Below are 26,610 nucleotides of genomic sequence, written 5' to 3' on the forward strand. Positions count from 1 at the left end.
AAATTTGAGATTAATTTTTCCACTACTTTGTTATGCTTGAGAAATACTATCATTTACCAAATTAGAGTCATGCATTTGGTTACACGAGCTTTCATTTGAAATATATTTTAAAAATTATTTGCTTCCTACTTTGAGAAACAAAACCAAAGAAAATATCCCAAAACTTCCCTGGAGTTTTTGTTGTTTTTTCTTATTTTATTCAGCAGATGTTTCATACCAGAACTTCCAGAGTGTTTTGTTCTCCCAAACACTTCAGTGGAAGATAGTCCTCTCTAACATGTTTTTCCCTGGCTTAAACTCAGACCTACATCCAAGTAAACAGACAATCCATTCAAGTATACATCCGCCTGAGTAGCTGCATGTAACTGAGGAGGACGTGAGTATTGACATCATTAACTACCATAGCTAGCACAGTCAAAGTTTATCAGGAATGGCAGGCATGCTAACCATCACAGCTTCAGAATTATTATTGTCTCCACTCCAGATTGAAGCTTGTTTTATGATTGCCAGTGCTCTATGAGGAGAACGACATATAACTAAACATTCAAAGGGATACTCATAAAGACTGTCTTTATCTTGTGGAGGGATCTTTGGGACAGAGTCTGCAGGAAGAGTTCAACTTCTTCCTAGACAGTTCTAAGGGTCTGCTTAGACTGCTTTTGCTTAGACTTTAAAAAGCAACTTTTCCACTGAGACTATAAATCTGGGAAGATCTGCCTTCTTTCATCAAAATTAGCATTTTTAACCTCTGCCCCTATTTTTTCCACGACAAAAAGGCACAAATGGAACAAATTTCTTCTGCAAAGTACTGAGATTTGCTTATGTGAAGTAATAACTTACCTCTGCCTCTTTCCAGACAACTCTTTCCTATATAGCATATCCCTGAATGTTTCCTAACTCTAATTCCCAACATTCACTAGGAAAACAAGTAAGAAAAAGGTAAGCTATGCCTCAGTTCTTCTGTACATATTCTTTTGATATGATAGAATTTAGTCTATCAAACAAAACCTGTCCCTAGCTCCAGTATCTTCCCAAAACAATCTCCCTCAGGGACCCTACTAGAAGGTTTGGAAAAAAACAACATGTTTCCACAGAGAGACTGTCAGTTATGAAGACAGAGTATCTACAGCACAAGCCTTAGTACTAATTAAAAAAAAAAAAAAGAAAAAACCCAAACCACCAAATAAAACCAACAAAATAACAAAAAAAAAAAAAGCAAAGACCAGGCACAGGTATTGTCAGTGGGCATAGCAATATGTGAACCACTATTGTGAAAACCTGCATTGTTATGACATTTGAAAAACTACTGAAATTAATTTTAAAATAAATATCAAGGGTTGTAAGATTAAACATATTACATAGGAATATTCCTGTAAGAATCAAAAAGTACAAATATGCTACAGTTATAGTGGTAGAAAGAGATGACTCTTTAGTCTTTGATCCTGGATTTATTATGCATTAATACTGAATTTCAAAATACTGAAAATACTTTCTCATGGGGTAAAAAACATTCTCTCTAAACCCCATAATGGATCTAGTGAATCTGGCTGAGAAAGATACATACTTAAGTATTAAATACTTCAGTATTTAATAAATCCCAGCAAACATCAAATACTTCTAGGCTGATATTTAATAATTTGCTAGAGGAGGGAGTTTCATGTTTGCATCAAATTTCTTTTTTATTTGCGAAATAAATGTTACGTTATACAACTACAGCAAGACAACTTTTTAATTCCAAGTATTTACTTTCTTTTGCTTTTTATTATGTGTAAACAATATGAAGGTTGTAAATAAGAATAGCAGTCCTTTAAACACATTTACCACTTGTGAGAAACTGCAAATAATGACAGCAGAGGAAGAATGATGCTGAACTGACTGCTCATATTTTCTATCCACACATTTGCAGGGGCAGAGGGAAGGAGGAGGGAGACTACCAAGTATGAAATTGTTTTCTTCTTTATATATATTTATGCTTTGTCACTTTACAGGGGATAAAAAAGAGACTGTTAGCATAGAAACTTTAACTGTATTACACTTTTGTGGAACATTTCATGAACAGAGTTAAGACAGAAAGAGCAGGTATTTCACTAGTATGGTTAAACCTAGAAAAGTGACAAAGAGTACTCTTTCGCAACAAAAAAGCAGGGGATGTAACAAATACTTGAAGATAAACTTTGCTGTTTGCTTTGGGCTAGAAAAGTGATAACACTGACTACATCTTCCCTCATACATCTTCATTCAGTTGAGGGGTGACAGTGTACAAGAAAAATCTGTGTCAAGATGTTACATTTCTTTGTAATTGTACTGTTTCTTTGTCCAGACATCTCGTGATGTTCTTGTGTTAAGAACACATTTGCCATCTCTGTTCTCTTCTATCCCCGAATTAATTGCTGATACAACTTAGTGGATATCTTTTTACAAATTGATGAGATCAAACCCATTAAAATATTTAATGAAATAATAAACAGGAAAAATATTAAGTAAAAGAAATATAAACTTAATGAAAAACTGCAAGGATTTTCAGACTATGACATAACTTAGGATTCCCAAGAAGACATGCAACATGAGGATTCTTTATTTGGAACTCATGAATAGATTAATCTGCCTATGTAGACATATTGTATGTGAACTAGTGAGTGGCATTGATTTTAGCTGAAACACTCCACCTGTTTTGTACTGCTTGATTTCTTCATTGTAATTTTCAAAAATAGCTTCTCTTGCTTTCATTCAAGAAAAAATGGAAATGTGGTTTCACAGAAGTGTTTATTTGAAATCAAATCATGTTCTATGGTTCTTAAAGATTTTTCTCCCCTATTTTTATTTCATGAAGAGGATTGTGTCCTCTTACATTCACATAAGAAGAAAGTTTCCACTGAGCATTAAAAAAAAAAAATTTAGTCCCGCCACAGGAAACAGTAAGCACAGCAAATAGAAATTTAGTTTTCTTTGCAGGAAAAAAGAAAGTAACCTAAATATAATTTGTTTAGCTGGGTTTTCTAACCCACCTTTTTATTTGTATACTAATGCAGAAATCATTATAATAATAATAGAGCTATATGACTCAGCTCTACAAAAAATGACAGAGATCCAAGTAGAAATAACAGAAAAACTGTCAGAAGCATAAAGAAGCCTGCATTTCAGTTTGCCACTAAAAGGTCTACCAATCAACCACTTAGGAGGAAGGAGAAACAGTAGTATTAGGAAAGATATATCTGGCTACTTCAGGTGTCCTTCAATACCTACAGCAAGTCCAGAAAAGAGCAAAGTTTATCAATAACAACTTAAAATGATCTCTGCATCACAAAAAATGCCCTTCTTTAAATTTGCTTTAAATTAAAGCTAATTTGCAATTCACTAGCTGTTCTTGTGATTAAAATTTTCTTAAAAAGGGTTATTATTTTATTTTTTTCACATCAAATAGCATAACTTTGAGTCCATGATGCAACTTTTATGAATTAGTTTTATTGGAGTTTCTATGATGTACAATTACTACTGTAAATAATAAAAACCCAAGACAAAATGATTGTACTCATCAGTATCCCAATATGGAAATGGTGTGAAATAATTTGAATCTGTATGGAATAAGCTTACAAATCTTTAGATAGCAAGCTTGACAAATTGCTTAATCATAAAAATGTCAGGTTCCTGAAATTAAATTTGATACAGAAAAATTATAGAAGTGTCTTGCATAAAACAGAGATTTCAGTTCTCCTTAACATTCCTGCTGACATGATAACAGAGACCCAGAGACCAAAGTAACTCTACTGAAAAGGAATATTCTTACTTGTTTCATCATCACTATCCCTCATTACTGTGAATAAAAAAGCATGCTGAGGAAAATTTTTTAATTGCATACTTCATGGACAACATAGTGATTTCATTTTCCTCTTCAAAGTTGTAAGCGACATTAGTTGAATGATAAATATACAGCATATGAAACTTGGAAACCCAAACAACTTAGAAAATGACAATACTATCCACTCCTGCCTTATAAATCACAGTTTCTGTAGGGTGGAAAGCCTCAGTAAGTTCCTATTATCTCTTCTACTGGAGCCAACAGCAATTTTGATTCATTTTGCCGAATGTGACAGTACTAACCTGCTTTCAAACTGCAAAGTCCTTTCTCTCAATGGACACCTGATCTTTTTGGAGCCAGACCCTGAAACAACCTCAGTTTTACAGTGGTTGTAGCTAGACTTCTTCCTCTCTGCGATCTCTCCACAAAAGTTCTTAAACAGTCAAAAAAAAAAAAGCCTGGAAATTAAACTCTCAAAGAAAGCTGGCTCAGGAAAAAGTAGGTAAGACAGGGTAGAATTACAAGTTCTTGGACTCAACTCTTTTTCTCACTACGTGCTCAAAGGTGAGTTCTTGCTTCCAGGCATCTCAGCAATTTTTTTATTTGGAGTGAACTGCAATATACTCTGGCCCCTGGGAAGATCCGAGTCACTGCTGAAAGCTGGCTCTCTGCTCCTCACTGCACTATTTATTTAAGCATGAGCTGTGGACTCCCAGCTCAATGTGGTGACTCTTGCCTCTCTTACCTTTCCATCTGTCATTTTCTCCTCTGAGCAAAGGGCTAAACGAAAGAGCAGTCCCCACCTTCTCATGGGCTTCACAGATCTGGATGCCTAAAAAGCCCCAAAACACACGTTTAGAAAAGCCAGTAAAAGAGATGCAAATCCCATCACAAACCTTTACAAAAACATCCATTCCAGTAAGCTCCTTTATGCATACAGGTGTCAAGAACAATATTGAGCTGCAATGCGTATTCCTGTCCAAACACACCCCTAGAGCCCTTCTCTTAGGTCATGCCCAGACCTACAAACTGCCAAACTGCCACCAAACCCAGCTGTACACAGGTGTCCACCACATCTGGGCAAGGCTTCCTGCATCACTAGGTGCCTTCTTCCCGGGCCACCAGCCTGTCTAAACACCCACCAGCCCATCCAGGTGGCATACCCACCCACAGATGCCTTCTCATGCTGGCTGTGGGCACCCAGGAGCAGGGAGGAAGGTGCCTTTTCTGCTGCCATGCACCTCACCAGCATACAGGGCACTGCAGATCCCACAGAAGGAAACAGGGTGGCCTCAGGGGGTACCCAATTCTGTTGACTGCATCTCAGCTGACAGGAAATGTCTCGGGCTTCTGTTAAGCAGTTGCACCAAAAAAAGAAGAGCAGCTTTCTAGCTGCAGCCACTTAGAAAAGCTACAGAAAAAACAAAAGTGAATTTTTTAGAAATTGATTTGAAGATTTGCTGTTGATTGGCCTGGATGGAGAATCTTTTTGCAGAATAGTTTAGAAAGAAGATCAGTGCAAGTATAAAACTTCATGTCAGAGTTACAGCAGCAAAATATTACCTCTCAATTTCTTTCCTAATATCACCTTTCATATGAGGCTTTATTGTTTGGGGGTTTTTTCTATTTCTCTTGTTTTAAAATGTTCAACAACTACTGGTATCTCCTTAGTCAGCTCTCACTTTCAAAGTACCTAAGTTATTTTTAGAGATACTGAACTCTTTTTCAGGTATGACCTAAATAGATCTCCAGGGCTTACATTTATAACCTCAGTAACTTTGTTAAAGTCAGTGGCATTGCTTCAACAAAGTCTTCTCATCTGCATTTTTCTTCTATTTCCATCTTAAGGAAAGTATAGTATTCATCTGTTAGTGACATCTGTCTTGGGGAGTCAATGGATTTAATTTTTTAAATGTCAAAATGTGTGATGTAACTATTTGATGTATATGATGGTTCCTTGATCATCATAATTTCAGCATTTTCTGTTCTACAATCTGCTGCATACCAGTGCAAATGTTTAATTTGTGAAAAAAGCTATTTTTCTAAGACTCTTCTTTCATCACTGCCCTCTAGTCTTCCTTTTTTTCTCTTTGTTGTCTTCATTCTATTCTCTTCCTTTCATAAGGAAGCATCTACCAATAAATTTAACAAGTTACCTTCTCTTTGACAACAGACACTTGTAGTTAAGAGATAGTAGGTTTCATTTGTCTTCTAATTCGCATTACACTTATTCAAGAAGACTTTGTGTCTTTTCAACCTGTTCTAAAATGACTATACTTAAAATATCTGTGAATTCACTCTTTATAAAAGGACTAATATTGGAGTGTTGGACCACAGGTCTTGTGTCACTGAAGGCACAGGGTGATTTATGACTGGTTTTAAAAAGCATATCCCAAGATACTAAGAAGAGTTAATTCTTCAAGTATTAGGGATTAATTTAAAGGAGTCACACCTATGTGAAGAAGAGGCAGGGAAAAGTCTCTAGATAATGGTCAGTTATAACAAGTATGTATTCACTCTATTGTCTCCAATATTCAATTATGATCATTTTAAAAAAACTTTATAAAAATCACTAAAAAATAGGAACAGTATTTTTAACCTGATTCTTCCTGAAAAGACAATGTTCTGCTACATTTACTAGATTGGACAAGAGGCAATGGCTTTGAACAGAAAGAGGGCAGCCTTAGATTAGATATTAGGAAGAAATTCTTTACTGTGAGGGCGGTGAGGCACTGGAACAGGTTGCCCAGAGAAGTTGTGGATGACACATCCCTAGAACTGTTCAAACCCAGATTGGATGGGGTTTTGATTAACCTGGTCTAGTGGATGATGCTGCTGCTCATGGCAAGGAAGTTGGAACTAGATGATCTTTAAGGTCCCTTCCAACCCAAACCATTCTCTGATTCTAAATACATTTCACTTTTTTTTCCCCCTTTAATGTGAAACATTATATTATAACTGCAAAAAACAAGCAAATATCAATAAAAAACCTGCAGTAACCTTGCTCTGGAATGTTGTACTGCTGTGCACTAATGAGCAGTTGTGTTAAAGTCTGCCTTTTGCTTTGCACACTACCCAGTTTTATGATCTGAATCTACAGTTTTCTGTACAAGTATATGAAGATATGTACAGGTATATAATGTATGATTTCTATGGACTGTGCATCATCTGACAGATAGGCTAATAATTGGGTTTCCTCAATAAAAGTCTCAGTTTGTGATAATGATCAAACTGTCAACATTGAAATTTTTTTGGTGTTTTCCAGAGAACTGAATGTTTCTTTTGTGGATGCAGTTTGAGAAGGATCACAAAGGAAGCCTATGGAAAACTGAGCTTTAGAGGGCTTTAGGCACATGTCAGGAGGAAAGTGACCTATAAAGCTATTTAGTCTTTGAATTTCTATCCTTGGTATCCTACATATTGAGTTATTTGAATTATAATATCTGTATGACATTTTAAACTGCTTTGCAAGAGGAAGAAAATAGTCTTCACAAATGGTAGTACTTTATGATATCAGCTAAATGTTTATACAGAAGAATCAAGAAGGATAATGGAAAAAAGAAACTGTGCAAATCACACTTTATTGAAAAGTTGATAATTTATCCACTGGTTAGTAATCCTCCATTATAAATCTAGGAACTTAAGTAGGTGACAGTATTGTTTGAAAAGATTTTTGCCAGTTCTTTGGTTCCTACAGGAGCTTCTGGTAGATTTTAACTACTGCCTTTGCAACTCTCCTGGATGTACTGTCTGAAAAAAAGAAAGCTAAAGATGCACCAAGAAGGTAATTAAAGGTGCACGAGGATTGACACTTCTCAAACCACCAGCATTTTGAACAACATCTACTACTTAAACACTAAAATGATTCAAAATTTTTTATTAGTATTTTGTGTCAAGGAAGCATCCTGAGACATAAAACCATAATAATCTGCCTTTGCAAAGGGAAATGTAACAATTATATCTCTTGATTTTTTGCAAATTCTTTGTATTTCATGGCAGATGGTGATGTTTGTGTTGATGGATATATAAAACCCATCAAAATCATAAAAGGGAATAGAAACCCATGCCCCTTGTGTAGCTTGATCTCATTATTACCATTTCTTTGTACTTGCATGGGTCTATGTATTGCTAAAATTGCATTAATAGTATTTTTATATACGTGCATAGTTACATACAGAATAGTGCACTAAGCAAGATTTCACCCTTGAACATATAGAATTGCTATTTCAGTTGTAATGCCTTCATTTCAAATATAGATATTTAAATTCATTGAATTTTATAAGAAAAGTCATCAATTTCATATTAAATTATTTATTGTTAGCATCTTAATTTAAAAAAAACCCTAAGTTATTATAAACTTTACAAGACGTTTCCCTTAATAAGCAAAGCATTTGGAACTTAGAGGGCCATTTATGCCTGTCCCTTTTTCTTTACCATCCATGAAGTCTCCGTTTTTATTGACATATTGGGAAATAGTATATAGCAACATCTTTCACTTCATAGGTTACGCCACATGCAGAAGTTTTAGTGTGTTAACACTAATAATACTGCTAAACTCATAAGAATGTCCATCTGCACATTACTTTGGGATTGTTAGTGGGAGATTTTTGATTGAAGAAAGAATTAAAAACATGGAAGTACTTTGTTGAAACATAGAAATAATTTCTTCAGGTCTATGGAACTGGATGTACTCTGTCTCTTTAGCAGACTGATTATTTGTAGTATTTTGTCAATAAAGGGAATATATTTCTGAATAGCACTTGAAATTCTGGGTTATCACGGAGGTGGAAAGGAGGATTCAGAGTTCAAAACAGAAGACAGATATCTAAGAGAGATAGAGTCTGTCTGCTGAGGAATTTTTGCTTCCTGAGTATTCAGTAAACAGTCCCTATAGAAATGAGGCTCTGCATAGAACATGACTAGCAATTTCCTTTGATATTTGTCTTTGATTTATGATCTGCTTCTGCCCTGGAGAAGCAAGGACAGATGCTGGTGTCGGGTGCCTCCATTGCACCTCAGGCACCCATTGTTATAATAGTGCCTATGCAAAGAAGAGGAATTATCTGGCAGCTTAGAAAGGACAGACAAAACTTTGATGCAGTAGGTAACCAATAAACTTGGAAACACTCACCAGCCTCCCATTCTGGAAATAAATACCAGATGCATCCTGATTAAATGTTGGGATGAGACCAAGGAATGCACCATCCTTTCTTTGAGGTTTGTTCACCTTTCTCCTGTGTTTTTCCAATGCCCTATCTTTTTTTTAGATAAAAACATAAGTATGCAGCAGCATACTTATGTTTTTATCTAAAAATGATAGGAGACCCTCTGACAGATCTCCTATCATGAGCAAAGGAGTGGAACCAGAAGCGCAGGGAACACCACAAAACTTTCCTGCCCCACAGTTTGGATGCAGACTTCTGTCAACTACCAGTTTAGGAGCCAGGACTGATCAAATAAAGTATATCCAGAACCTTTCTAAAATACAGTTATAATTGTGAACTTTTACAAGTGGTGATTAATAGAAGATTATTAAATAGCTCTGATTTGAATCAGGAAAAACTCTTATGTGGAGTACTTTCAGACATCTGTTTATCACCTGTATATCACAGGTGATATGATTTGACTAATGCTTTGTAAACGTGAGAAAATGGATGAGGGCAGGAAGGAGTCCATTTGGAGAGGTTTGGGGTTATTTTTGCACTCTCATGCATTGTTTATTCCTTCTGTACTATCAGAATTACATAGGAATTATATGAAATTCATCTCTGTTGCCTCTGTTGCAGTTTTTGTATGCTTCTGCAAATAGGTCTACCTACAAAGGATTATGTTCTAGCAAGAATTTTCTAATAAATGAAACTAATGTTCAGAGGAACTACAGAAGTGGCCATAAAAAATTTTGAAAACATCTCTAGAAATCTTACAGCACAACATCAGAGATACTCAGGCAGGAATACACCGATGGAAATGAAACTTTTTTGGTTTCAAACACAGTCAAATAGCTGTTCTCCAGTTCTAAAACCAATCCAATGTGTCCCCTTAGAGTGTAGTGGAGTCATCTGGGAATTAGTCAGACAGTGAAACAGACAGTACCAAGGAACAAAGTGTTCCTGTGTTTGTTTTGCACTTCAGAAATGCCTATAATTGACAACAGCAGTACCCAGGGAGTAGGACAGCTAGTGAAATATAGCTCTCTGCAGGCATTAGAAAAGTTTAATTTTTCTTATGTTGACAAACTATAAATTTTGGGCAGTTCCAATTAAAAATATGGAATAATGTGCCCTTAACAGTTCATGGCAAGACTGTAATTTGGTGAAAGAGCTATGTATAAACTGAAACATTTGAGTTAAACTTAGTTAATATTACTCTAATTCCAAGAGTGAGTAACAACTTCAACACAAATTTTCATTACACACCATTTTTGTTTTGTCAGATGGATGCAGAGAAATGTTAAACACCCTGCTGAAATTAATATGATTTTATGTAAATGTTATTTTATTGAAGCTAATTCAGTAAATACATACTTCCCTGCCAGAAACATTATTTATCTCATAGGAGGTATTTTCCTCCTGACATGAGAGGTTGATATTCTGCTGCTGCTTCTCATTGAGGCTTCATTAATGTAGGGGAGTGGATTTATTTCTCATTATGTCCTTGGGAAAACTTAACTGAAAGACAGCCAGACTTCTTATTTGACCTGGCTAGGCTTTCTTTTTCATTATTTTTGATGAATTTATTTACAGCCATTGATTAAGAGTTGCATTTTTCAATCTGGACAGTCTAATAGGTTTTTGCTAATAGAAATGTCCACCTCCATTTCCTGTCACACTAACAAAGGCGATCCCTTGGTGAGTTTGAGGCATTACTCATTTTAAAAGAAATTACAGCTATTCACACTAGCTAGGTCAGACTCTAGAAAACAGCTCTCCGTTGATTATAATACTTATAAATGATTCAAGAGGTTCAACAAGTAGAATTTTTAGACTGATGTAATTTCAATTGTATATTCAGTTTTATCTTAGAATCATGTAAATGCTTAAAATTTGTAAGAAAATGTATTAGATCTGAATCAAATACATGTAATTAAAATTTGGAAATAAGGATTTTTTTTTTGTTCTCAGAGACAATTGGTTGAATTGGTATTCCTATACCTAATGGTCAGATAACAGCAGAGGAGATTTAAACTGAAATGAGAATTAATCTGGAGGGAACTTTTGGTAGTGACAATTTTCAGAAGTGTCTGTAAATATCTGCAGTTCTGCCACAGTTATGAAAAACTATGTTATGTTTTCCTTTCAGAGGGAATGATGAGATTCTTACGGTTAGTGAGCACAGGGTAAGAAATGTGCAATTTTCAATGCATGAATTGTAGTACTTTCTGTAAAGCCATCCTGATTTTATGCTGTGTGTCCATCCAGGTATGGTGGGTTGACCCTGGCTCAACACCAGGTGCCCACCAAAGCTGCTCTATCTCTCCCCTCCTCAGCTGGATGGGACAGAAAATGGAACGGAAGGGTCGTGGGTCAAGATAAGGGTAGGAAGAGGTCACTCACCAATTGCCATCATGGGCAAAACAGACTCAACATGCAGAAATTAGTTTGATTTATTGCCAGTCGAATTACAGTAGGATATCCTAACCTTAAAACACGTTCCCCCCCCCTCTCCCTTCCTACTAGGCTTGACTTCACTCCTGATTTTCTCTACCTCCTCCCTGCTGGAGGCATAGGGGGTTGGGGAATGGAGGCTGGGGTCAGTTAATTACATGTTATTTCTGCTGCTCCTTCCTCCTCCAGAGGAGGACTCCTCACACTCTTCCCTTTCTCCAGCATGGGGTCCCTCCCACAGGAGACAGTTCTCCATAAACTTTTCCAATGTGAGTCCTTCCCATGGACTGCAGTTCTTCCTGAACTGCTTCAGTGTGGGTCCTTTCCATGTGGTGCAGTCCTTCAGGAACCAACTGCTCCGGTGTGGGTCCCCTGTGGGCTCACAGGTCCTCCCAGCAAGCCTGCTCCCATGTGGGTTCTCTTCATGGGTCCACAGGTGCTGCCAGGAGTCTGCTCCAGTGTACACCTCCCATGGGGTCACAGCCTCCTTCAGACATCCACCTGCTTCAGTGTGGGCTCCTCCATGGACTGCAGGTGGATCTCTGCTTCCCCATGGACTTCCAGAGACTGCAGAGGGCAGCCTGCCTCACCATGGTCTTCACCACAAACTGCAGGGGAACTTCAGCTCTGGCACCTGGAGCACCTCCTGCTGTTCCCTCTTTACTAACCTTGGTGCCTGTAGAGCTGTTTCTCTCAGATATTTTCACTCCTCTCTCTCACTGTGGTTTTGTAGGTTTATTCCCCTTCTTAAATCTATTATCCCAGAGGCACTACAACTGTCACTGATAGGCTTGTCCTTGGCCAGCGGCAGGTCCCTCTTGGAGCTGGCTGGCATTAGCCCTGTCAGACATGGGGGAACCTTCTGGCAGCTTCTCACAGAAGCCACCACTCCTGTAGCTCTCACTACAAAAATCTGGCCATGGAAACCCAGTGTTGAACTCATCTCTGAATCCTGTACCACAATCTCTGTCTCATCAGAATAAAAACAGGCTACTGACTTCATTGCTACTAGTCTTACCCAACAGGAAAGTGTGATTCTAGATTTTTACTATTAATATCCCCTCTCCAGCTATTTTCTGTCTACACTAATACAAAATATAATTAGCTTCATTACTTTCTTCTCCCCTGTATTATCCCTTCTCTATTATAACCTCAGGTTGGTATATTATGCTAATCAATTTAAATGTAATTGTTTTCTTAGCCTGGAATCACCAAATCACATGATATTAAGAGAACACTAGGATATTCCATGGTAGATGGAGCTTCACTCTGTCTTATGCATTAACAAAATGCTAAGCATCTGCTGAGCATCCAGGACAATCACAGAACTGAGGAGTATCTCAAAGAGGCAGGTTTCTTTGTTTTATAATTTTTTTTCCTTTTGCATTATACTGCCTTTTATTTCTCTAACACAAGCTTTTTCTCATTTTGGCATTTAATCTTTTTTTGCAAATTCATGAGCAAGTTTATATTTTATCATATTAGAGTGTTCTGCTTTGATAGTTCATTTTCCTTTATCAGTTGACATAGTTGACACATACTTTGACTTTTAAAGTTTTTACTTCATTAAAAAAATAAAGCCTACAATGCCAGCTTCTTTCTCAATTTTTATTTTATTCTACTAGTGTCTGAATAAACTACTCTCATATTGAAATATTTTTCTCCTGGGTCATCCTCTGTACTTCTGAGGAATACGAGAAATTCCATACACATGAAAATTCAGTTTGTTTGTTTTCTTTTTTCTTTTTCTTCAGCCTATTCTAATGCCAACTCATACTGTAAGTTCTCATTAGGTGTTTTATTTTCTGTGACTTAGGAATTACTTGCCAGATTTAATGAAGAAACAATTAAAAAGGATTTTCAGTATTATCTTAGTATGTTAACTACACCCAGTAGTTGCCACAAAGAAATCCAAATCTTGTTTTGCCAGATGCGTATTTTCTACTACCCTCCACAGAAACTATGAATATTTTTGTAACCGTGAAAATTCCATAGAACTCCATCATAATCTGTTTTTCATTCAATCTAAGTGGAATTTGGTTTTTCTGACTTTAGATATCTGCAGTGTAGTCTTATTCATCTGAGATGATAGTCATTTGAGTAACTTCTATAGCTCATTGAGGAAAATTGCCAAACCTAAAGTAAAGTTCCTCTGACCCATGTCATCTGCAATAGCATGACATGAACCTCAGATTTGAAGTATCCTTGTCCTCACAGTGGCTGTTCAGGGGATCCCCTAGTCTACTTTGTGGATGTCCACACTGTGTCAACAGAATTTCTTCTTTCTCATGTCTGAAGTGTTCTACTGCTATTCTTTTTATCCAGTTGAGCCGTGCAGCAATCTGCAGAATCTCACGGATTTGCTTCTTCTCAGTGTTGAAATTACTGTTAGTGACACACAGCACTTTTTAGTGGCATCTGCCGCTCTGTACATGAGATAGTCCTAATCTTCTTCAAACTGCTCCCTCCTACAGAGTCCATGCTGCATACATATCCTCGGGTGGAAGAATGTATGGAAGTGACATAGCCAAGATTTTGTACATTTTCTCTCTATTCTAGCCTCTAACTGCCTCTGCCTGTACTGGAAAGTAATCAAGTCCACAATAACAGAGGTAACCTACAGAGAGTTATGCAAAACAAGCCATTATACTTTTCTCATTTAAAACTAAGTGGACTTGCTACACTAATTTCCATCGTAGTTTCATTTTGAACAGAAAAGCAAGGATGGGTGAAATGTTTTAATTAGCAGGCCCACTATGCATGCTGCAGTACCAGATAACAAATATACCTTCATCTAATCAATATGCAGCTCTGTAGCTTTCTTTACATGAGCATCCCAGCCTTCACCTGCAATATATATTGTCATCTTGAATGAACAGTTCAAATAATTCTTCAGGGACTCTTTTTAGAGGCACAGAAGAATAGGTAACAGCACAAAACACTGGTCTTTTGAGATGCTATAATCTCTCTTTACCTAGTGCATTCCACAAAGTCGAATCATTATCTTCCAAGACCATCTATCTATGAATATATTCTATAACATTGATCTGAGGAGAATATATAGCCAGTGAGTTAATTACACAGTTAGATCATGTACTAATTAAAGTGACTCTGAAGTGTTGACCTACTCCTGGAAAACACATAAGGCAGTGAAGATTCTGATATAATGAAGATCATAAAGAATTACTTCATTCGATATTTTATGATAGACTTTGGTGGGAAAAGTAAATAGTCAAATGGTCTAGGAAGTCTCTAAGACTGCAATAAAGGGGAAAATTATTAGCATTTTTATGCTTGAGCAGAGACAAAAACTGAAATCAATTGACAGACTTTATGGCTTTGAATGCTAAGCATAACGAAATATATTTCATAAAGGAGGTGGTATATAAAAGTGTAGAGGAAAGAGACAAAAGAAATGCCATCAATGTGTAGGAAGATTGAGAATTCTTTGAAGATTACACTGAAGCTTGTATGAAGCTAACAGCAGACTTCTATCTTATAAACTTCATCCAAATAAAAGTGCCAAACAAAGATCCAAAATGAAAAGAGAAGATTCTTCTCTTGTAGAAATTGTCATGGAATTCTCCTGACATTTAATTAGGACTAGTAATGGTTAATGCTTTATGCTATCTTGCAAATCTAAAAAATTGTTTTACAAGTCTTTAAATTGAAAGCTTCTTCAATGTAAAAAAACCCCTGTATTTCATTATCACTCTATTATTTTCTACAACAACTCTGGTTCTTGTAGAATCATAAGGCAAAACCCCATGTTCATAGGAAAATCCATAAAATATACAGCTAAGATTTTTTACAAGGAAGCTAAATGTATAATAGGGTGTCTCAAAACGTTAACAGACAGCAAAGTAAATAGAAACATAAATAAATAATCCCATTTCAGTAAAACAAGAAAAGGGTAGAATACTTTGAATTTCACTTTGTCTTCCTCATTGTGTATGAGCAATAATCTTTGAACAGATATGCTTCTACAAGACTTTAAAATCATCTCAGTTCTGTAAGTACAGCATAGATAACATAAAAGAATCCAGTCAACCCTGCACTTATTTTTAACAAAATTTAGTTTGTTCCAAGTTTGAAACGTGTGTAAATGTGCGTGTGCACATTTAAGGTGCCTTGTTGCAACCACCAGAGCTTCAATTAAAGCACTGTATAAGCAATGTATATACAGAAAGTAAGGGACTTCATCAGTCTAGGTCCTAAACAGATCAAAATAAATCGATGAACGCAGTTTCTCATGGATTGCAGTTTGTGCAGTGTGTTGAAGGCCACTTGGTGTCTGCATCACAGCTATACACCCATTATTCAAACAGACTTCACTGATACATTGATGACTGAGCCTTCAAACCTTAAACTTCTCTGGGACAAGTGAGGTGGAAAAGTGTTTGTATTTTCAGTACATGATTCTAGAGCAGGGATCACATTCATCTGTAGGAATAGGTGTCTGTGCTTGCATTGCCTTTTTTGGATCAGGAAGCTGTGGATAATATTTATAGTAAAACACTATTTTGTTAGTAATTGAACCAGTCACATATAGCCTGTGGTGACAGTTACTGTCATGTACAAGTAAACACAAAATAATTGGTAATTCTAATTAACTTGCAAGTTAGAGTACTGCTCTGAAAAATTCATATCTACAGTGTACATCTACACGGGAGTAGAACACATGACCAGAGCAGATTTATATGTATTCCAGCCAATTTTATCATGCCCTGCTTTGGTATCAGGTACAAATAAAATTTCAGCCATCAACTCTATGTGCAGCATGCTGGACAGGTTTCTACAGCAACATTGTCTTCCAATTGCAAGACAGAAACACTGAGTGGAGAAGGAGAATCATGAACATGAGCAATGTGATACCTTCTGTGAGAGCGGCAGCAGGCAATACAGCTTGACAGGTCACATTTAGCAGCTAGTTTAGTAGCCAGGAACCACTAGATTTTTAATAATCTCTAAACCAGTCAAAACTGCCTCTAGCACAGTCCTGGGATAATCATCAGCTTAATTTTTCATACACTGCAATCTTTTTTTCCTTTCAGATGTTCCTGTTCCAAGCTGGTAAACCATACCTGCAGAAGAACAGCATTTCTGATCCTGAAGATGTGTATAGTGCATGAACTTTTTTTCTATATTACCCAAAAAAGCAAAAATTCTTTTAAATTTAAGCATTAGATTTCCCATTGTTGTGTAGGATATTTTGCAATTACTTTTTGTGAAACCATTAAGACTTTAATTTGTTAGAGAATAGCTAATGGAAAGCAGTAATTATATTAATGGTAAAACTAGAGGAAGAATTTTTTGTCAAAACAGTGGTCACAAGCTGCAGTGTGTTTCAGCTTGTCAGGTGAGAATGTTCTTCAAACCACCATGTCATCTGCTAGAGATGAGGATTTTGAGGAACAACCTTCTTGTGTATTTCCTTCTACCACAGGCAATTAGCTGCTCAAAGTAAAAAAGAATTTTTAATTCTTTCAAGTTTTAGAGGGTTTGTTTTCTCACCCACAAATGTAGGATTGAAACCATCCATTGAAGTCACACCTACTATGGATATCATATTACAAAACACTGTGGTTTAAATAAGGAGTAATGCTCAGAAAACCTTACAAATAAAAGGGGAATCACTTAAAAAACAACTCTAAAATAATTATATGTATAGTTTTATTTTCTATTTAATCTGATTTCAGGCAACATCTGTAGGTATTGGCTTAAGTAGTTAATGTCAAGAATTTATAGTCTTGAGAAAATTGATTTGCTCATTACCTGAAAAGTATTATTCTCATTATTTTTTAAACTATATATCTCACCTGTTCAACAATTATTTCAGATGCTTCCATGTTTTTCTTTTACTGGACATATTTTATATGCCTCTCAGTGAGTTTATTGATCCTTCCAAACAGTTTATTTGCAAAAAGTTTTTAGTAGCAAATTTGACCACACAAATCTATCTTAGTTCTAGAATTAGCTGTCAAGGTTCAGAGCCCTACAGCTGCTGGACAGGGCTGTGACTCAGAGACACCTTGGTAGAAATGGGCCTCATGAACTTCCTTGTGAAGTTCAACAAGAGCAAGTTGCACCTGAGCTGGATGTGATGGGTAGACCCAAGCCAGAAGCCAAGCATCTACACAGCTGCTTGCTCACCTTCCCCTTCCTATCCCACAGCAGGACGGGAGAGAAAGTAGGAAGACTGGAAGTTCGGAAACTCATGGGTCGGGATAAAGACAATTTAATAGGGATAGGAAAATAAAAAGAAAGCAAGGCAAAGAAATTAAAATCTCTCAGCACCACCATTAGGCAGACTGAGACCCAGCCAGTCTTCAAACAATAGCTGTTTCAGTGGAGGGGGAAGAAGCTTCTTCCTCTACCCCAGTTTTTATTGCTGAGCATGACATTATATAGTATAGAATATCTCTTTGGACAATTCAGGTCAACTCTCCTGGCTCTGTCCTTTCCCAAACTCTTCTCTACCTCCAGTTGACTCTTGGAAGGGGGTGGGGGGAGGGAGAATAGTAAGAAGAGAGCACCTTGATGGTGTGCAAGCACTGTTCGGCAGCAGCCAAAATAGTTGGTGTGCTATCAACATTGTTTTAGCCACAAATCCAAAACCACAGCACAGTAGGGAAACGGTTCGTCACTGTTGTGAAGAAAGTCAACTCCAACCCAGTCGGATCCAGTGCAACAGCACAATTGAGAAAGAATCTCCAGAGACAAGGAACTGGATGTCACACTGGTCAAGATGACCATGATTTAAGAATGCATACTTCCTAATTAGACTGGACAATAAGGACTAATTTGAGACCTATTTCTTTATTAAATATTTTTTTGATCAGGGGAGAAGAAGTTAGACTATTCTTAGAAGTACCTGGGAATAGGACAATTGACACAAGCTAGAGTATGGGAAATTCTAATCAAATATTAGGTGGTTTGTTTGCTTGCATGGTTTTACCATAAGTGTGGGATGGCCTCGAATTAATGAGATCTGTTTTGAGCAGGGAATTCAACTAGATAAATTCCAGAGTACCAACATAAACTATGTTTCTGTGGTTCTAGCCCTGATTCAGGAAAAATTTAATCCTATACTTGCATCTATCTCTTAAGACAAATATTTTTATCTTGAGATAAATATCAGGTGTTAGTCAGGGTGGACTGAAATCAGCAGGAGCATGGGCATATAAGACACATTCTGACAAAATATAAGTTCCTCCATCGGGGCTCAGATACACAGGAAATTAAACTACACTGTGATAAATTTTGTTTATAGGGACTGAGCAGTCAGCATAAGTTCTGATTCTCTGTCTCTTTTTGCACACTTGTAAAAAAACACACAAAGAAAATTCCTTCATGGGGATTCTCATGAAGTTTTGCAGTTGGAAATATAAGGGCACTTAAGTGTATTGCTTAATATTCCCATGTGGCTACATTTCTTTCTCTCTCTTACTTATTTTTATTCTTAACTGTTGCCACTATTCAGATATAACAGCAAAATACCTAATTAACCTTTTGCATAATTAATAATATTTTATTATGTAACAAGCTTCCAGGCTTGCATTTATATTTTTCCTTTAAATGAGTAAAACTATTGTTCCTCCGCATTCCATCTCTCTTCTAATGAAGCCAAGCCAACAGAAAAATATTTATTTTTATAAATGTGAAAATTTCTACATTCTAACAGAATAATAGGGTTTGATTTAGAGAAAAAACACACCAACATATTAACTTCATCATCATATTGAAATAGAATTTCTTTCCAGTTTTGCAGCTTTTGCATTTGTGTGTGTTTGTGTAGAATGATGACAGGCTGCGTTGAAAAGAAAAACAGAGAGTTCTGGTATAAAATACCAAGATATCTTTTTTAATTTCTTTTTTTTTTAATTACCATGTAATGGTAATTACCCCTGTAACATTTCTGTTATAGATGGCAAAATAAATCAAATATGGAACTACTATTTATGATTGCAAATATCTACATGTGGGTCTATTCTAACTTCTGTGTGCTCAAACTATATCAAAAAACTAAGGAAAAAGAAACACAAGCTTACACTCACAGAGAATCTGTCTGTTTACTGTTACCCTGAAATGGGGAGCATGAGTGACCAGAGAGGGGTGGAAACATGCTGCAGGAGAGGAGGTTTCTTACCTCGCAGGACCAGAAAACTTGAGGTCAAACCTGATATGAAAGCATCTAACATCATCCAGGAGACAGTAGGATTGCAAAGAAACTGTGAAATCGCATCTTCTGCTTCCTAGATCTGACCAGACTCAGCATCAAAGTCACAGCAGCACTAAGGCAGAGGGATCATGCACAAACTCCTCCCATTTCCCTGATGAAGTGGGTCACTAAAGCAGCCATGCAGGTGGACTGGTGGGGGAGGCGGGTGGTGACAGCAGGGGAGACTCCATGTGGTTAATATCGATGTTAAACAATGCTGAGGATAGCATATACTTCTATTGCAGAGGAGTTTGCTTCTGCACTCATTTTGTGTATGCTAGATGTATGTTACTGAGTCATAAATAAATTTTCAGATATTTTTAAATGTAAAAATTCCTCAGTAAATTTGCAGATGACCAAGCTGAGAGGTGCAGTTGACATAACAGAAGAAAGGGATACCATCCAGGATTTTTCTATGGAAATGATAAGTGGTATTTACAGTTGTTTAATGTTTTACACAACTTTATTGATTTGTAGTTATTCAACAGAACAGACTAATGGCAAATTGTATTTCTTAGAGGCATAATAGAGACTCTTAAATTGTGTTATGCTGTGTCAAAACAATGTTACCTTTCAGTGCATCTTTAGCTCCACAAAAATACTATCAACTCTTAATTAAAATACCAATTTCCAAAAGCAGTAGCTGATATTTCTATATCAGAGTATTTTCTATATCTTTGCATATGGGATTCAATTTTAAACTGTTAATCCAAACATATAGCCACGAGACTTACCTCTTTTTTCCCCATAATTTTATTACCAGAATGGCCAGACTGCAAAGGTCTGCCTACTTAGATACTAGAGATTAAATCCTGGCTTCATGGCGATGCTGATAAATGTCTTATTATTTCTGAAAGCAGTGATTAGAGTACACAATGCCAGGAAATTAGTCTGTGTACCAAGGATGGAAGGAAAAGATCGTGGAACAAGCTGACACCACAAAGCTAAGTTTCTAAAGTGGTCCAAGCAAGAGATCAGCTGTCAGGAAAAGCACACACGTGTGCACACACACATGCACCATCAGCCAAGGATTTTCACATCCAGTTGTCAGTGTCAGACACCACTGAGAGCAGCCCAAAGTGATATGGTGGTGTGTCTTCCCAGCAGTTTCTGCTATTGCTCTCCTGTCCCCTGCTGATCCATGGCATGGCTCAGCAGAGTCAGCCAGTTTGCACTGTGCTCAGCTCTTGGCCAAAGTCCGACCACGCGCTGTTGTATCTCGGATCCTTATGTTACAAAGATTTGAGGAACTGGGATTTAACTTTTTGCTTTTTTGTGTTTTTTTTCTCTAACCCACCCACACTGAACTTTCAAGATGTTTTAGGTAAGAAGCTATAACTGCTCTCTCAAGCCATGGCTCTTCCAGTCCTCCGCAGGTACCAAACCCTCAGAACATTGTGTTGAATAAATGCCTAATTTCCAGTTCATTTTAAGAAATCATTAATGTCATTTACAGTGTTTCTTCCTCCCTGACAGTACAACATGCTACGTTTTATCCATTTTTAGTCTGTCTTCAATCTACATTGGATTATTTCCAATTTTATTTATTCCAAATTTATTTATTTATTTTTAAACATTTCTTTTCAACCTTTTTTTCAAACACAAGCTCTCCACTCATAAAGAATAATTTAAAAATCTTTTGTCTGTGGCTTTTCTCCCTATTCCTTTAATAGAAACTGGTTATTGTGATTGTCTAAGCTCTGATGAACCCATAGTATCATTAGAATCAGCCTCCAAGTTATCTAGAGTTTTTCTGCAAGATTAATACTTAATTTCTAGAGATAAGTTAATTGTATTTGCCTAGTAAGATAAAATCAGAGTATGTGAGTAGGTATTTCTTGTTTTATTTGAAGCATTTTGTATTGATTCCTAATTTTCAGCTTTAATATTCCATTTGATGCTGTAGAACTCTCGATTAGTGTATTTTGTATTTGAAGCCTGTGTTACACTCCAAATTCATCAATCATTTGTTGCAACAGACTGCTCCTTTTTATCAGTTTGCTGTATTATTGGATTGTAAATGCAATCACACAGCACTGCTGTTGGTGTGTATTTGATCTGCCTTTCTCCCTCGTAGATCTGACAGCTTCATAGGCATTGACAAAAAACAACATGCAGATGTAAAATTAAATTTTGATCTGTTGGAAAATTTACACTGGCAAGCATTGACACTCCTAGCAGTGTTTGACATTCTTGTGCTGGTAAAAGTAACAGCTGCTTATCAATGATGTATTAGAGATTGGCACAAACCAACTGGTGTACACATTCACGTAAGAAATTCATTGGTAAAGTGATCCCTTGCCTCCTACTACATGTATGTCCTACATCTGTACCTTCTGTGGTAACTACTTGTTTTCAGACTCAAGGTCATAGAACTAAGTGTACAGAGTCACTTGCAGCCATACAGTCAGTAGAGACAAAACTTGAATATGAGCTGTCCTGGTTGTTTTCCTAATCTTGTGAGTCAGCTGACCCTCTCAAACCTAGAGCTTAGCTGCCAGCCAGCAGGTTGGCAGTGGTGTGAGGAATCAAGAATTTGGGCTCAGCTGAAGTGATGGTATCATCTGCATGGTTTTGATATCTCTGTGCTATTTGGTATATTACTCTTATTGATTCTGTTAAACATAAGAGCTGGATTTAATACAAGTCAATCCTCTTTATTGCATTACAACTTGGATGGTGAGGAATGAGAAGCCTTCTATGGAACTAAAACTTCCATAAACAAATACTGCCAAACACGAACCAAACTGCTTTCATAGAAAGCGGAGTCTGAAATTCAAGACTGTGTCTGCTAAATGCTTAGTAATCCAATTGTTTGTTAAAAACCTCTTGGAAATTAAGACTCTGGCCAGATACATGAATAGGATATATTTTTTATTTCCCACTTGTCAGATTTAAAGAAATGCTAATTTATTAGGGGTATATGTAGTCAGAGTAATTCCGTTTTGCTTAAAGAATAGGTGAGACCTAACATCTATGTCTCATCCTGTCCTTATTAATGCCAAGATACGGAAATTCAGACAGACGGTTACTGTGGTTAGGGTACTGTACGCAAAGAGATGTGAGGAAAATAAAAGAAAGATGTACCATGTTTTGAAGGGATGTCTGCATGGAGAGACACAGAGAACCTATCAGGGCATGAGGCTATGGAGAATGAATGAGCAAGTGTATGTGCGTGTGCGTGTGCGTGTGCGTGTGCGTGTGTGTGTGTGAGTGATCAAGAGAGAGAAAGTGTTGAGTAAATCCACAAGGATTAAAACAGTGAAAGGAACCATTTACAAGTAGGAAAAAAGGTTACTGGTGAGAAATGTTGTGCTCTGCTGCAGATTTCAGATACAGATACGCCACAGATTCAGAAAGGTCATTGCCAAGAGCAGTTTCCTCTGTTGCAGACACACGGTAAATGTGTGAAGTAGCCCTGAGGGCAAGGCTGATAAGACTTAGTACAAACTCGTTTGTTCAGTAGGGTTTTCCTGCCTTTTTTTTTTTTTGTTCAGTCCTGTAGAAAAGATGTTAGTCACAGACATTTGCAGGAAAACTGTATTTTTAAAAGAGAAAATATGAGATCTTCAAAATGGGAATAAGACCCATGGAGGAGAGTTGTTTGAGGAAATGACTCTGTTGGCTGACACAGGGAAAAATCATACAATAAGAGTTGAAGCTGAGCATTTCTGCTTTCTCAGGGAAAGCTAATGACCAAGCTTTGAACTTCTTAAGCTTTATCCTTAATCTTTCTGTTACATGTTATCAGGATCACAGGGGAGCTGATCTTAAACAGCTACGTTATCATCTTTAAGAAATAGGACATACAGCAGAAGACAAAAGTGTTACAGCTTGATCACCATTTTAAAATTCCTTTAGCGCAAGGTTCACTGCACTTTTGTCTGGTGGGTCAAAAATATTCCTGTGATTTTGAGCACCAAATCTGCATTTCAAACATGAAAAACTGCACTTGTAAGTGAAAACGTAGGAGGATTTTCTAGGTGAATGAGAAACATGACATGCTATGTCATATCCTTGTACCATCCAAAAGATTGATCCTTTGTACCCATCACATTTTCACTCTCAGTGTGTACATTTACATTCTTTTTTTGAGTTTGTTTTTGATTTTTTTTTTTAATCAGTAATACTGCTTCAAAGTCCTGAAATTGCCAGGTGGTCCTTTCATTTTTTTCTAGGGATTTCTTGTTATTCTTTTCCATGTGACCTAGATACAGTTACCTAAGGAAGAAAACTTACCTCACTGAAGGTCACAGGGATTCAGCTGTGACCAGACCCTACCCCCACACCACCCTCCCCCCCACCCCCATCATGTTTTCAGCAAATAAAGTGTGTGGGGTTTCTGTTATGTGTTCGGGGTTATTTCTATTCAAGGAACTTAATGTGTCATACTATACCTCAAGTCTTTAGAGAAGGTCAAATTACCGGATAGGCTGGAAGCTGATACTGGCTCAAAAAAATGCTATTTTCATATCACTGTGATAATTTCTCTTTACCACATCTCTAAGTGATTCTATCTAGTTTCTGACTAGCTGTTCTGTGGCTACCAAAGCTACTCCAGAAGCTTTCCAAGTAATGGGCTATTACATAGTTTGTTTCTTCCTGGGCTATGCAGTTAATGTACATTTTTCTGTTTCATAACAGCTCTGTCACCCTAGTAGAATCAGCTGAAATTTATTGCACATACTGAGTTACACAGCAGACCTTCTTGGTCTTGTTTTAAGCATTAACAGTTTTACTTTATTAAAAGTAACAGCAAAGGACCACTCTTACTTGGATAAGGATGCTTTCACAGGTACTTTGACCAGGGAATGCTGGGGATATGTCCAAAGCTCCTGGGATCACATACCTAAACCCAAATTTGAGTTTGATACCTTACAGGCATAAGGTAAGCTTTGATTTCTTATTCTCTGAGTCACCATCTAGCCTTCAGGTTCTGAAATTTCCAGCTTCTTAAAATGTGTTCTGCATCTCCTCTATGTTACTTTTCAGAGGTTAAAGTGTTGTGGTTATTTAAAAAAGAGCTAAATTAAGACCTCAAAGGGAAATTGCACGTAGGAGTGTAGTTCTTGTGTATATATCTCTCTGTGCAACACTAAACAATTTAGACAAGTATTTTAACAAACAATTCTCAAGCATTAGATTATATTCAATCATATATTCAAAGGCAAATGTAATTCTGTCATGACGATTTTGAACAATGAATCCTTTTAAGCGCTCAAACACACATTAACAGCATTTTGTTTTTATTCAGTTTACACCTTATGGGAAATATGCTGCCATACTTAACAGAATCTGTTCTATTAATGTACATTTAATGAAAGTTTACTGCATACAGCAGTTTCTGAAGCTTTGAATTTTATTTCACAATATTTCTGTTAAGTCTTTCAAATAATTTTATACTATTGGGGGAGGCCTTGACCTGCAGACTTGCTCTTGAGAGGAAGTACGGGGAAACCTTAGATGACGCTACAAACTTATTAGGGGGAATCAAATCTTAGATTGCTTTCTTCTAGAGGACTTTTGAAAGTAGTTTACAACAATATATCAGGCAGTGTCTAGTTTTAAAAACATCCAAGAAAGATTTTGCATAACCTTTTTAAAGAGGCAGCCTATAGACAAGATATAGAACTTCTAGAAACACCAGTTGGAATTTTAGTTCCTTACAATCTGGAATATATATCACCTACAGCAGAGCTTTGTTTTCTCATAAATTTACATCTGAAATGTAAGACTATGATTAAAGGCATTAAACAAAAATATCCAATTTTCACTAAAAACGACATTACAAGTTCTAATAGAGAAGGCACATGTGAATAGACAGGTGTGGAAGGATTAATAGCAAAATATCTTCCTATGACCCACAACTCATGCACACTTGGCAAAAATCAGACCTAATATGGAGGAAAAATAGAGAAATACTTATGTACACTTACAAAAGACTGACAAGTCCTTGTCAGGTTACCATGTGGAGCCAGGATGTTTCATGGCATTATGAGGTGCCCAAGTTTGGTCTTGCTGTAGTAAAACAAGCAGAGGTGGAGAGAAGAGAGAGTAAGTCTACATTGTGGCACCAGGCAGAGTCACAGATAATGTCAGCCATTTCTAGTTAAGTTACAGCAACCTCAACATGGGGTTCTTCATGTAAAGAAAGTCCCATTACTAGTAAAGGTGGTGCCTACAGAACAAATAGTAATATACAGATAAGGGACTAGACACTTCTGCATATATATTGCTGATCTGCATAAGTAGCCAATGGTCTTGCACCCTGATTTTCAGCATAAAAATGGTGCAGAAGAGTGTTATTATTTTGAGGAAAGCTTAGAATTAAATAGTGGTTTATGAGATTTGTTTTGGCACATTTTGTTAGTCTGATGTGATTTGGCATTCCTATTAGAGAACAGCACCCTTAGTGAGCTGGTTTATGATCTCAGTATTTTGAAAGAGTTGTTAAGCTCACATAATTATTTTTTTCAAGCAAGCTAAGGTAAAAAATAAGTGGGTAGGTATCTGCAGCTGAAAACAGTCACTTTTTATTCCAATAAAACCTTTTACTGTGTGCTTAGTTAACTTAAGCATTTGCAATTCTTTCACAGTCCTCTGAGAGTCTGATTGATTGTGACGTGGCTCCTGGATCAATAGTGCTGGAGCATACCAAACAGTTGCCAATGTGAGTTGTATAATTGCTTTATAGAAAGCAATATGTCACTTTTCCCTGTCATGCAGATATGCTAATTCGGCTGTTTTTCTGGATGCAAAGCATTTCCTCCAAGAGTGATATCTCTGTGTGTGTAAAGTGCTTTCATGTGCATATTTTTTGTGAATACCTGAGTGCTTACTGGACGAAGTCTATTCAATACTAAAATGGAAAGCACAAGCTGTGTATTTTGGTTTAGTCTCTAGCTGATATTAGAAGTTCTCCAGATTCAGGACACAAGATTGCATCTCTGCTTGCACTTCAGCTGCAGAATATTTATTTCAGCTACTCA

General features: G+C 36.8%; 1 long non-coding RNA gene across 2 annotated transcripts; it reads right to left on the bottom strand.

Annotated features, from left to right (window-relative positions):
- Positions 1-858: 858 nt before the first annotated feature.
- On the bottom strand, positions 859-25,789 carry LOC113976166. 2 transcript variants are annotated; one of them, XR_003537119.1, is made up of 3 exons: positions 25,558-25,789; positions 4,542-4,628; positions 859-916 (listed from the first exon to the last, which is right to left on the bottom strand). It is a non-coding gene; the product is annotated as an uncharacterized LOC113976166 (long non-coding RNA). The 2 variants fall into 2 exon arrangements; XR_003537079.1 differs by lacking the exon at positions 859-916 and adding an exon at positions 4,194-4,229.
- Positions 25,790-26,610: the final 821 nt, after the last annotated feature.

The sequence above is a fragment of the Neopelma chrysocephalum genome, unplaced genomic scaffold, assembly GCF_003984885.1.
Source record: "Neopelma chrysocephalum unplaced genomic scaffold, ASM398488v2 Primary Assembly neopelma1_22, whole genome shotgun sequence".
NCBI classification, from domain to species: Eukaryota; Metazoa; Chordata; class Aves; order Passeriformes; family Pipridae; genus Neopelma; species Neopelma chrysocephalum.